Source organism: Pongo pygmaeus, chromosome 20 (genome assembly GCF_028885625.2).
Source record: "Pongo pygmaeus isolate AG05252 chromosome 20, NHGRI_mPonPyg2-v2.0_pri, whole genome shotgun sequence".
Taxonomy (NCBI): Eukaryota; Metazoa; Chordata; class Mammalia; order Primates; family Hominidae; genus Pongo; species Pongo pygmaeus.
In genome coordinates this window covers 24,652,267-24,664,432 of record NC_072393.2, presented here as the reverse complement: position 1 = coordinate 24,664,432, position 12,166 = coordinate 24,652,267, and the positions used below count along the sequence as shown (strand labels likewise).

At 41.7% G+C, this 12,166-nt stretch overlaps 1 protein-coding gene and 1 pseudogene across 2 annotated transcripts in view; one reads left to right on the top strand and one right to left on the bottom strand.

Moving 5' to 3' along the window:
• LOC129020633 (zinc finger protein 254-like) overlaps positions 1-12,166 on the bottom strand; it is a 72,308-nt gene that overhangs the window by 37,729 nt on the left and 22,413 nt on the right. The gene's annotated exons all lie outside the window — the stretch shown is intronic.
• LOC134738880 (RNA-binding protein 7-like) lies at positions 975-1,849 on the top strand (annotated as a pseudogene).

Below are 12,166 nucleotides of genomic sequence, written 5' to 3'. Positions count from 1 at the left end.
GTCATTACAGGATACAAAATAAATGTACAAAAATTAGTATCATCCCTGTAAATCAGCTACAACCATGCCAAATACAAATTATAAACACAATGCCATTAACAATTGCTGCAAAAAGAACAAAATATCTAGGAATACAGCTAACCAGGAAGGTGAAAGATCCCTATGATAAGAATTACAAAACAACGCTTAAAGAAGAAATGGCACAAACAAATGGAAAACAACTTTACACTCATAAGTAGAAAATATCAATATCCTAAAAATGGTCATACTAACCCCAAAATTTACAGATTTAATGCTATTCTAATCAAACGACCAAAATATCTTTAACAGAACTAAAAAAAAACTATTGTAAAATTCATATAAAACCAAAAGAGTCCAAATAGCCAAGGTAATCATAAGCAAAAACAACAAAGCTGAAGGCATCAGATTACCTAACTTCAAATTATACTACAGAGCTACAGTAAACAAAGCAACATGGAACTGGTTCAGAAACAAACTCATAGACCAATGCAACAGAATAGGGAGCCCAGAAATAATGCCACATACCTACTACCATCTGATCTTCAACAAAGGTGACAACAGAAATGTGGAAAGAATTCCCTATTTAATAAATGGTGGTGGAATAACTAGCTAGCAGTATGTAGAAGACTGAAATTTTATTACACCATATACAAAAATCAACTCAACATTAATTAAAGGCTGAAATATTTATTTGAAAATTATAAAAAACCCTGGAAGATATCTCAGGAAATACCATTTAGACATAGAAACTGGCAGAGATTTCATGATGAAGATACCAAAAGCCATTGCAACAAAAGCAAAAATTGACAAACTGGACCTAATTAAACTAAAGAGCTTCTTCACAGCAAAGGAAACTATCAACACAGTAAACAGACAACCAACAAAATAATAGGAAATATTTGCAAACGATGCTTCTGACAAACGTGTATTATCCAGAATCTGGAGATGGGGGCGGCGGAAGCGGATTGAACTCTCTTTGTGGGCAACCTTGAAACGAAAGTGACCGAGGAGCTCTTTTTCGAGCTTTTCCACCAGGCTGGGCCAGTAATAAAGGTGAAAATTCCAAAAGATAAGGATGGTAAACCAAAGCAGTTTGCGTTTGTGAATTTCAAACATGAAGTATCTGTTCCTTATGCAATGAATCTACTTAATGGAATCAAACTTTATGGAAGGCCTATCAAAATTCCATTTAGATCAGGAAGTAGTCATGCCTCACAAGATGTCAGTTTGTCATATCCCCAGCATCATGTTGGAAATTCAAGCCCTACCTCTACATTTCCTAGCAGCAGGTATGAAAGGACTATGGATAACATGACTTCATCAGCACAGATAATTCAGAGATCTTTCTCTTCTCCAGAAAATTTTCAGAGACAAGCAGTGATGAACAGTGCTTTGAGACAAATGTCATATGGTGGAAAATTTGGTTCTTCACCTCTGGATCAATTAGGATTTTCACCATCAGTTCAATCACACAGTCATAGTTTTAACCAGTCTTCAAGCTCCCAGTGGCGCCAAGGTACACCATCAGCACGGCATAAAGTCAGAATGAATTCTTCCCTACCTAGCAGATAGACATTATAGCCAGGAACAGCGTTACACTGATCATGGGTCTGACCATCATTACAGAGGAAAGAGAGATGATTTCTTCTATGAAGATAGGAATCACGATGGCTGGAGCCATGACTATGATAACAGAACAGACAGTAGTAGAGATGGAAAATGGCGCTCATCTCGACACTAACACATGTTAAAAGGACATTGTTTTTATAGGGTCATTTTAGGCCCTTTGACTAAGTTGATATGGAAATATTTTGTTGAAAAACTGTACAGAGCAGCTTTGCAAGTTGTCACATTTCTTTATACATTTTTTTAAAGCTACAGTTTAATACAAAATGAATTGTGGTTTTATTACATTAATAACCTTTCACCTCAGGGTTTTATGAAGAGGAAAGGGTTTTATGCAAAAGAAAATGCTACAATTCCTAATCATTTTAGACGCTTTAGGAGGGGGTGAAGTTGTATGATAAAGCAGATATTTTAATTATTTGTTATCTTTTTGTATTGCAAGAAATTTCTTGCTAGTGAATCAGGAAAACATCCAAGTTGACAGTCTAAAATGGCTACTGGTATTTTAGTTAATTCAAAAATGAAACTTTTCAGTGATTCACTTTACTAACATTCTATTTGAGAAGGCTTATTGGTAAAGTTTGGGGATAAAGGCATTGCTTAACTTCTTATATAATTTAGGCATAAATTCTGTGACATGCTCTTGAGCTTTACCCTAATTGAACATACATGTGTAGATCTACACATACTGTTTCATTCTAAAATTTAGAAATGGTTCATTAAATCACATTTGAGGTACAAGTCACTCAGGAAGTTAAAATATCTCTACACGTATATTTTTACATTAAAAATACAGTGTTAGCATAAATCCCCTTTTCAGGAAGAACAAAAATGTCAGTGCATAGTTAGATAAAATGGTAAAATGTTTTACTGAAAGCATACTTTTTTGGAAAAAAGATTCATGAAGCCTTTAAGTGCTGCTTCTGTCAGTCAAACGTTAAAAACTTTACATTTTCAAAGTGCCCAGAATGTGTACAAAGACACATGTAATGGAGATTGTACAGGTTTTTTTTTGTTTGAACCTTTGAAAGAATTTAATCTTAATGTTTTCTAATTTTAGAATTTTAAAATCTTGTTTAACAAAAACTTGTATTAAGATACGGTTTTCATTTCATTACAGAATTGTTTATAAAAGTTCATTTGTTGAAAAATAAGGATCCTTTTTAATACCAAAAAAAAAAAATCCAGAATCTATAACAAACTTAAACAAGTTTACAAGAAAAAAAAGACCTCACTAAAAAGTAGACAAAAAAACATGAAAAAGATGCTTTTCAAAAGAAGACAAACATGTGGCTAACAAGCATGTAATAAAATGCTCATCAATAATCATTAGAGAAATGCAAAGAAAAACCACGAGATGCCATCTCACACCAGTGAGAAGGGCTACTAAAAAGTCAAAAAATAGATGCTGTCAAGGTTGCAGAGAAAAGGGAATACTTATACACTGCTGTTAAGAGTGTACATTAATTCAACCATTGTAAAAAGCAGTGTGGCAATTCCTCACAGAACTAAAAACAGAATTACCATTTCACCAAGCAACCTCATAATTGGGTATATACCCAAAGAAATATAAATTATTCCATCATAAAGACACATGCACAAGCGCGTTCACTGCAGCACTAGTCACAATAACAAAGACATGGAATCAACTTTAATGTCTATCAATGGTAGACTGGATAAAGAAAATATGGTATGATCGGGCACAATGGCTCATGCCTGTAATCCCAGCACTTTGAGAGGCCAAGGCAGGTGGATTGCCTGAGCTCAGGAGTTTAAGACCACCCTGAGCAATATGGAAAAATCCTATCTCCAAAAAAATACAAAAAGAAAAATTGGCTAGGTGTAGTGGTGCATGCCTGTAGTCCCAGCTACTTGGAAGTCTGAGGTACAAGAGGATTGCTTGCCTGGCGGGATGGCTCACACCTGTAACCCCAGCACTTTGGGAGGCCAAGGCAGGCAGATCACCAGGTCAGGAGTTCAAGACCATCCTGGTCAACATTGTGAAATCCCGACCCTACTAAAAATACAAAAATTAGCTGGGCATGGTGGTGGTGGGCACCTGTAATCCCAGCTATCCAGGAAGCTGAGACAGAAGAATCACCTGAGCTCTGGAGGAGGAAATTGCACTGAACCAAGATCATGCCATTGCACTGTGGGCAACAAAAGCGAGACTGTCTCAAAAGAAAAAAAAAAAAAAGATTGCTTGAGCCCGGAAGGTTGAGGCTGCAGTGAGCCAAGATCATGCCACTGCACTTCAGCCTAGGCAACAGACTGAGACCCTGTCTCCAAAAAAAAACACATAACATAACATAATATAAAATACAAAGAGAATAAAATACAAATACAATACAATAAAATACAAATAAAACAAGAACAAAACTCAGTCTCAAAAAAAAAAAAGATACAACCCCCAAAAAAGTGAAATAAATGTATAGAACCAAGAAAAAAGGTGGGAAAAGATGAAGCACAATGATAAAACAGCTGTGATCAATAAAATTCTCATCCTTTGTGTTCTCCAGGAAGACTTTAAGGAAAAAACAAACAAACAAACAAACAAAAAAACCTCTTTCCATTATGACTGAAATGGTGCTCTCTTTTCTTACCTATTACACAGCCAGAAAAACGCTTTGTACATTTTCTTTTTACTCACTGAAAAACAAGCTTTGTCTTCAGTGGTCAACATAAAATACTTCTTAACCAAACTTAGGTTTATTTTCTTCCCACAGGATCATGAACTTTGAGCTCACCCTCAGTCTGAGCCACCATACGACCCCATTTTATGTCCCTCTAAGAACATACTGATGTCTGGGTAAAACGTTCTCTCATCTAAAATCTGATTTTATTACACTCCATTTAAACATTCCCCTCCAACCTCCTTTCTAATCTTGTTTGCTTTTCTCTGGAAAGCAAAGCCCTTTTCTGCCTAATCTTTGCAATCTTTAAAACTCTTGGCCTGGCGCGGTGGCTCACGCCTGTAATACCAGCACTTTGGGAGGCCGAGGCGGGCAGATCACGAGGTCAGGAGTTTGAGACCAGCCTGATCAACATGGTGAAAGCCCGTCTCTACTAAAAATACAAAAATTAGGCAGGTTTGGTGGTGCGCGCCTGTAATTCCAGCTACTCAGGAGGCTGCCTGGGAGACAGAGCTAGACTCTGTCACAAAAAAACAAAAACAAAAACAAAAAAACTTATAGTTGCTACTTTCTCCTGTTGCAATACTCCTTTGAAATTCAATTTTTTACATATATCTGTTTTATTTTTTAAAGTCTAGAAACTGCCTCAAAACAATAACAACTCCATCTTCAGTAAGACCCTCCCAATCTCCTTTATATTAACCTTATCTGTATCTGCCTGTGGATCCCCAGCATTCCAAGGCTCTGTAGCTTCTCTCAGTATAGAGGCTTCTTCCATGGCTTCGATAATCAGGCTGGGAAATTTGCAGGGGAGGTTCCCCAAAAGGAACTAACTGGGCCTTAATAACCTCCTTTTGCAGGCTCAATATTAGCCTCAGCTTGGAGTCACTGGGCTTAAGCTTTAATTTCCATGTCAGAGTTATTAACTTGGTTTGTGAAACTAAAACTAAGTGTTAGAAAAATTCAGCAATATTACTCAAACACAGTGTTCACATAAGGGAAGAAACTTTTAAGGTGCTTACATTTTATATCTCAGTAAGAAAAGCAAAATCATTTATTCCTTTCAGACAATAAATGTATTATTTTATTATCTGTATCAAAAATCATGTAGTAAACAATTAGTTGGCAGGGCACGGTGGCTCATGCCTGTAATCCCAGCATTTTGGAAGGCCAAGGTGGGTGGATCACCTGAGGTCAGGAGTTCGAGACCAGCCTGACAAACATGGTGAAACCCCGTCTCAAATAAAAATACAAAAATTAGCCAGGTGTGGTGGCGGGCACCTATAATCTCAGCTACTCAGGAGACTGAGGCAGGATAATTGCTTGAACCCAGGAGGCGGAGGTTGCAGTGAGCCAAGATCACGCCACTGCATTCCAGTCTCAGAGATAGAGCAAGGCTCCCTCCAACTCAATAAGAAAAAAAAAAAAAGAAAAGATTAAAATAATATAAAAATGTACACTCAAAGACAAATAGTTGATAAAGTGAATTAGGGAGGGGAAATTGGCATTTGGGAATATCAGACGAAACTGGAAATTTAGTATTTTCCTGCAAGCCAGAGTTAGGCGGGAGGAATAGGCGATGAGGGGTGGACTTGAGGTCCTGCTTGGGACACATGTGAAAAATTCAGGGAAAAATGTCACCATTGGAGTGTGAGAATAATTAAGTGGCAGGCAATTAGACTGAGGTGGCTCTAGTCCCCGGATTTCTACTTCTAAAAAATAATCTAAACTCAAGAGCATTTTTTGGTAAATTACTACATTGCCAGAAACAAGCTTCAGGCTTAACCAACTATAAACTGCCAATTAAACTCTGATTACATAACCAAGATATTTCCACTTTGATTGTAAAAATTAAGAAACTAGGGCAGGTGCGGTGGCTCACGCCTGTAATACCAGCACTTGCGGGGCCGAGATGGGTGGATCACCTGAGGTCAGGAGTTCGAGAAGCCCCTTCCATAGACCACAAATTAAAACCATAGCTGGGTGCTCTACAATTTTTGAATCACCCTTTGATTAAATTACTTAATACTTTCACTGTGACACCCATACATTTTTAATAACCCTGAGTCAGGATTCTGCCCTGACGATTCTCCCGTGGTCCCTGCACAATCTGGGAAAGATGTGGCGCTACTGGTGCAGAGCTGCCCAGAGAGGGCTCCAGGACATGGCACAGCCACTGCACTGGGAAGACAGGACGCCCGGGGGCCCGGCTGTCAGCCTAGCTGCCATCTTATGGCTGCAGGGGATGGAGCCGACCTGGGCAAGGAGAACTCAGGGCGCAGATTATGGAGCTGACTGCGGGGAGGCCTGAGTCCCGCCATAGCCGCTTCCCACCGGTTCCAACCAGCCCTTGCCCCTCTACGGATGTCGGACCCGGCAATCTCACCATTTCTAGGCTTTCAGCGGGTCCTGGCATCTTTGCTGTGGATCTCCAGCACCTGCAGGTCGCAGGGTCACACAGGCTGGGGCTCTAAGTCAGAGGACACAGAGCAGTGCAGACGAGACCTGGAGCTCCATCTGCAGCTAGAGACACAGTCCCCCCCTACATCCCGGAAGTCACCCTGTCTGCTCCAGTTGTGTGTGATTGGACAGTTTCCAGTCCAACGTCGCTGACTGGATATCGTTCAAGACCCCACCTTCTCAGGCCCTAAGTGACACAAGATGTGATCAGCCTAAAACAAGAGACAGCCTAAGTTGCAGCCTTTTCAGGGAGGACTTCCGGGATGTAGACTTCCGGCCACAAGTCACATCAGGGTGCTGGGCCCAATGATATGTTACAAAGCTCTCAGTGAGCAACACCCTGAGAGGTGAGACACACATCTGGTGGCTGATCCCAGTGATATGTTACAATCTTTTCTTTGTGCATGAAGCATGCAGGCGAGGACAGTCACATTTCATAGGATATGGATCCAAAATATGTCACAAGGCCACCTCTGGGCAGGGCCCAGGGAGGAGCTTCCCATCCCGTAATGTCAGACCCAATGATATGTAACAATATGCAAAATTTCCCCAGAACATGGGAAAATTCTCTTTTTTCTTTCTCTTTTTTTCAATGTATTCAAAATGTGAACCAAAATATTTTATGTATATTAACAATACATAAAATTATTGTTCAAGAGAAAATCAGGCCGGGTCCGGCGGCTCACGTCTGTAATCCCACCACTTTGGGAGGCCTAGGCGGGCAGACACGAGGTCAGAAGTTCCAAGCCAGCCTGACAAAGGTGGTGAAACACCGTCTGTACTAAAAATACAAAAAGTAGCCGGGCACAGTGGCGAGCGCCTGTAATCCCAGCTACTCAGGAGACTGAGACAGAGAATTGCTTCAACCCGGGAGGTAGAGGTTGCAGTGGGCCCAGATCATGCCACTGCACTCCAGCCTGGGCAACACAGCAATACTTCATCTCAAAAAATAAATAAATATATACATACAAAAAAAAAGCTGGGGGCCAGGCGCAGTGGCTCATGCCTGTAATACCAGCACTTTCCGAGCCTAAGGCCAGCAGATCACCTGAGGTCAGGAGTTCTAGACCAGCCTGGCCAACATAGTTAAACCCCATCTGTACTAAAAATACAAAAAATAGTTGGGCTTCCTGGTACATGCCTGGAGTCCCAGCAACTCAGGAGACTGAGACTGCAGTTAGCCGAGAGTGTGCCACTGCAGTCCAGCCTGGGTGACAGAGCGAGACTCTGTCTCCAAAAAAAAAAAAAAAAAAAGTAACACAATATCATCTGTGATTTTGTTCCTTGATGACACTGTCTGTGCCACCCAAGGGCTTTATACAATATGCGAGAGAGTGGTAATTCTCTATGACCTTGGCAAAAAGAGGAGACTAAGGATCGTGTTTGTTTTCCTAAGCCTAGCTAGGAGAGAGAGTAACTCTTTTATTGCCTGGTTCAAGGTGTGAGAATCATCATAGCAACTACAAGCTGGGGCAAGATATATGTCACAATTACGTCAGTGAGTAGAGAGTGAACAGAAGAGTCACATCACCTGGGGCTTGTCTAAAGATGTTACAGTCTTTTTGGAAGAAAGAACCAGACATGAGAGTCATATCACATCACCTAGGTACTTGGTCAGGGATGCATTAAAATCTATTTCTATAAGATGGCTGCAGGTGGCAGGCAGACTGGGTGCAGTGGCTCATGCCAGTAATCCTAGCACTTTGGGAGACCAAGGCAAGTGGATCAACTGAGGTCAGGAGTTCAAGACCACACTGGCCAGCATGGTGAAGCCCCACCTCTACTAAAAATACAAAAATAAGCCCAGTGTGGTGATGCATGCCTGTAATCCCAGCTACTTGGGAGGCTAAGGCAGGAGAACCACTAGAACCCAGGAGGCGGAGGTTGCAGTGAGCCAAGATCACATCACTGCACTCCAACCTGGCTGTCAAAAAAAAAAAAAAAAGAAAGAAAAGAAAAGATGAGCACAGGCCACAAGTCACATCAGGGTGCTGGGCCCAATGATATGTTACAAAGCTCTCAGTGAGCAACACCCTGAGAGGTGAGACACACATCTGGTGGCTGATCCCAGTGATATGTTACAATCTTTTCTTTGTGCATGAAGCATGCAGGCGAGGACAGTCACATTTCATAGGATATGGATCCAAAATATGTCACAAGGCCACCTCTGGGCAGGGCCCAGGGAGGAGCTTCCCATCCCATAATGTCAGACCCAATGATATGTAACAATATGCAAAATATGCAAGGTCCAGTCAAAATACGAGTTACATCATCTAGGTGCTGGGTCCAGTGATACATCACAATTCCCTTATGGCAGGGTAGAGGCTGACGAAGAGTCACATCACTACCTAGGTGATGAATGAAAAGATATTTCATAATACTCTTGTGGTCAGGGCTTATGTAGAAGACTCACATCACTTGGGTGGCAGACCCAGCTATATGTCACAATGCAAAATGTTTGTAGGGCTGAGACAAGAGAAAAGAGTCCCATCACATAGGTGCTGGGCCAAGTGATACATCACAATCCCTTTTTGGTCAGAGTCCAAGCAGTAGAGGAAGTCACATCACCTAAATGCTGCATCCAGCAACATGTCACAATGCCCTGAGAGGACAACCCAGGAAGAAAAGTCACATCACCTTGGTAAAACGCTGAGAAAGATGTTACAATGCTATCTTTTTGTAGGGCTCAGGAAGAAAACAAGAGTCAGATAACATAGGAGCTGGGCCCAGCTATATGGCACAATCACTACAGTAAGCAAGGCCTTGGCATGAGAGGAGAGTCACATCACATAGGTGCTGGGCCCAAAGATATGTCCCATTTCCTACTGTAGACAGGTCCAGAAAGATAAGGAGAGACCTATCATTTAGGCGACTGGCCAAGAGATATGTCAAAATGACCACTTGGGCAGGAATCAAGCAGGAGTATCACAACCCTGTGGGCTGTGCCCAGTAATAAGTCACTGTTGCTTCTGTTAGCATGACCCAGGCCCAAAGATATATTGCAATCTAACCTACGGACAAAGCAAAGATACAAGAGGAGAGTCACATAAAATAGTTGATGGGCAGAAAACTCATATCATCTAGGGGCAGAGCGCAGCAATATGTCACAATGTATTATGTAGGCAGGTCCAAGAAAAAAAGTATATCACTTTGGTACTTAGTTCATTAATATTTCACCACCTTTCCTGCAGGAAAAAGTAAGAAATAAAAGAAAAAAATCAACCATATGCTGTGAAAGGTCACGATTCTTCCTGTGAGCAGAGACCAGGTAACACAAGAGAGTCACATCACCTTTGGGATTGGTGCAAAGACATTCATTCTTTCTTTTTTTTTTGAGATGGAATCTCACTCTATCACCCAGGCTGGAATGCAGTGGCACGATTTTGGCTCACTGCAACCTCCACCTCCTGAATTCAACCAATTCTCCTGCCTCAGCCTCTCGAGTAGCTGGGACTACAGGCACCGGTCACCATGGATGGCTGCTTTTTGTACTTTGTTTTTTTAGTAGAGACAGGGTTTCACAATATTAAGCAGGCTGGTCTTGTACTCCTGACATTGTGATCCGCTTCCCTCAGCCTCCCAAAGTGCTGGGATTACAGGCATGAGTCACCACACCCCGCCACAAAGACATTTCAAAATGCCGCCTATAGGCAAGGCCCAGGCATAAAAATTACATCCCCTGAGTGTCGAACCCAGTAATATGTCACAATGGCCCAAGTGTGCAAATCACAGGCAGAACAGTCACAAATTGTCAATGCAGGGCCCAGCGATGTCACAATGTCCCCTGAAGCCAAAACCTAAAAGAAGAAAAGAGTCACATAAGCTAGGTGCTGGGTGTAGCAATATGCTACAATTTCTCTGTAAGCAGGGACCAGGCAGAAGATGAGACTCACATCACCTGGATGCTGGGCCCAGTAATATGTCAACCATCTTTCCTGTAATAAAGACCCAGGCAGGAGAAACACATCATCTGGTTGCTGACCACAGCAATATGCCACAGCTTTCCATGTAGGCAGGGTGCAAGCAGAAGATGAGTCACATCTCCTAGGTGAGAAATGCAGAGACATGTCACAATGCCCCCTGTAGGAAGGGCACAGGTAGGAGACTCTCATCCCTTAGGTGTTGAGTTCAGCAATATGTCACAATACCCAAATATGCAGAGCCTGAAAAAAAGAGGAGAGTCACATCACCTAGATGCTAGGCCAGTGATCTGTCACAATTTCTCTGTGAGCAGAGACCAGGCAGGAGAAGAGAGTAACATCAGTATGGTGATGGACATTGAGTTATGTCACAAGGTCCCCTGCAGGCAGTCCCAGAAAAAAAAAAGTTACATCACCTGGGTGTTGAACCCAGCAATATGTAACAATGTCTAATGTAATATACTGAGCCCCAATATGGCACAACATGTAAGACACATTTGGGAGAGTCACATAACATGGGTGCAGGATTCAGCCAAAATTGACAATACTTAAAATTTTTGGGGTCCCAGAAAAAAGAAGAGAGTCAAATCACCGAGGTGCTGGATCCAGTGATAAATCACAATCTTACCTTCAGACTGGGACCAGGCAGCAAAATCAAATCACTCAGGTGCTGAACATAGGCATATGTAACAATCACTCCCGCAGGAAGGTCCAGTAATAAATTAACAATCCTGCACAGGTCCCAGTTCTAGGTATGAGAATCACCACATTTTCTATGTTGGGTCTAAGTACAGTACTGACAATCTCACCAATGAACTGGATTGGTGCATGAGAGCCTTCATTCCTCCTGTAAACTGTGTTTACTCTGGCCCTAAGCCCAGGTAAATTTTTCATGGGTCCAGATAGAATTTTCACCTGCTAAAGAACTGGATTTAGAAATAAGTCATCATTCCAACTCTGGCTGGATGTTCACATATGACAGTCACAATTTTAACTGTGGATTGTATTATGGTGACAATTCTAACAATTGGTGGGGTGTGCACATGAGAACCACAATCTCACCTGTGTGCTGAACCCTGGAATGACACTCACTGTACCACAAGAGATGTATATAGTATACATCTATATACATCTCTTGAAGATGTATATAGATGAAAGTGGTAATTTCCTATGACTTTGTACAAAAAAGGAGACCAAGGATCTTAATCATTACCCTAGGCCTAGCTATAAAAGACAGCACCTCTCCTATTAGATGGTTTGAGGTATGAGAGTCACCATTGCACCTGTGTGCTACACCAAAATATATTTTACAATCCCACCTGTGAACAGGCAGAGAGGAGGAGAGTCACATCACCTGGGTTTTTGGCCAAGAACACATCACAATTTTTACTGAGGGCAGGGACCAGACAGGAGTGTCACATCACTTTAATACTCAGCCAGGGATATGTTACAACCTTCTCCTGAAAGCAGGACAGGCAGCAGTGACATCATCTAGGTGCTGAGCCC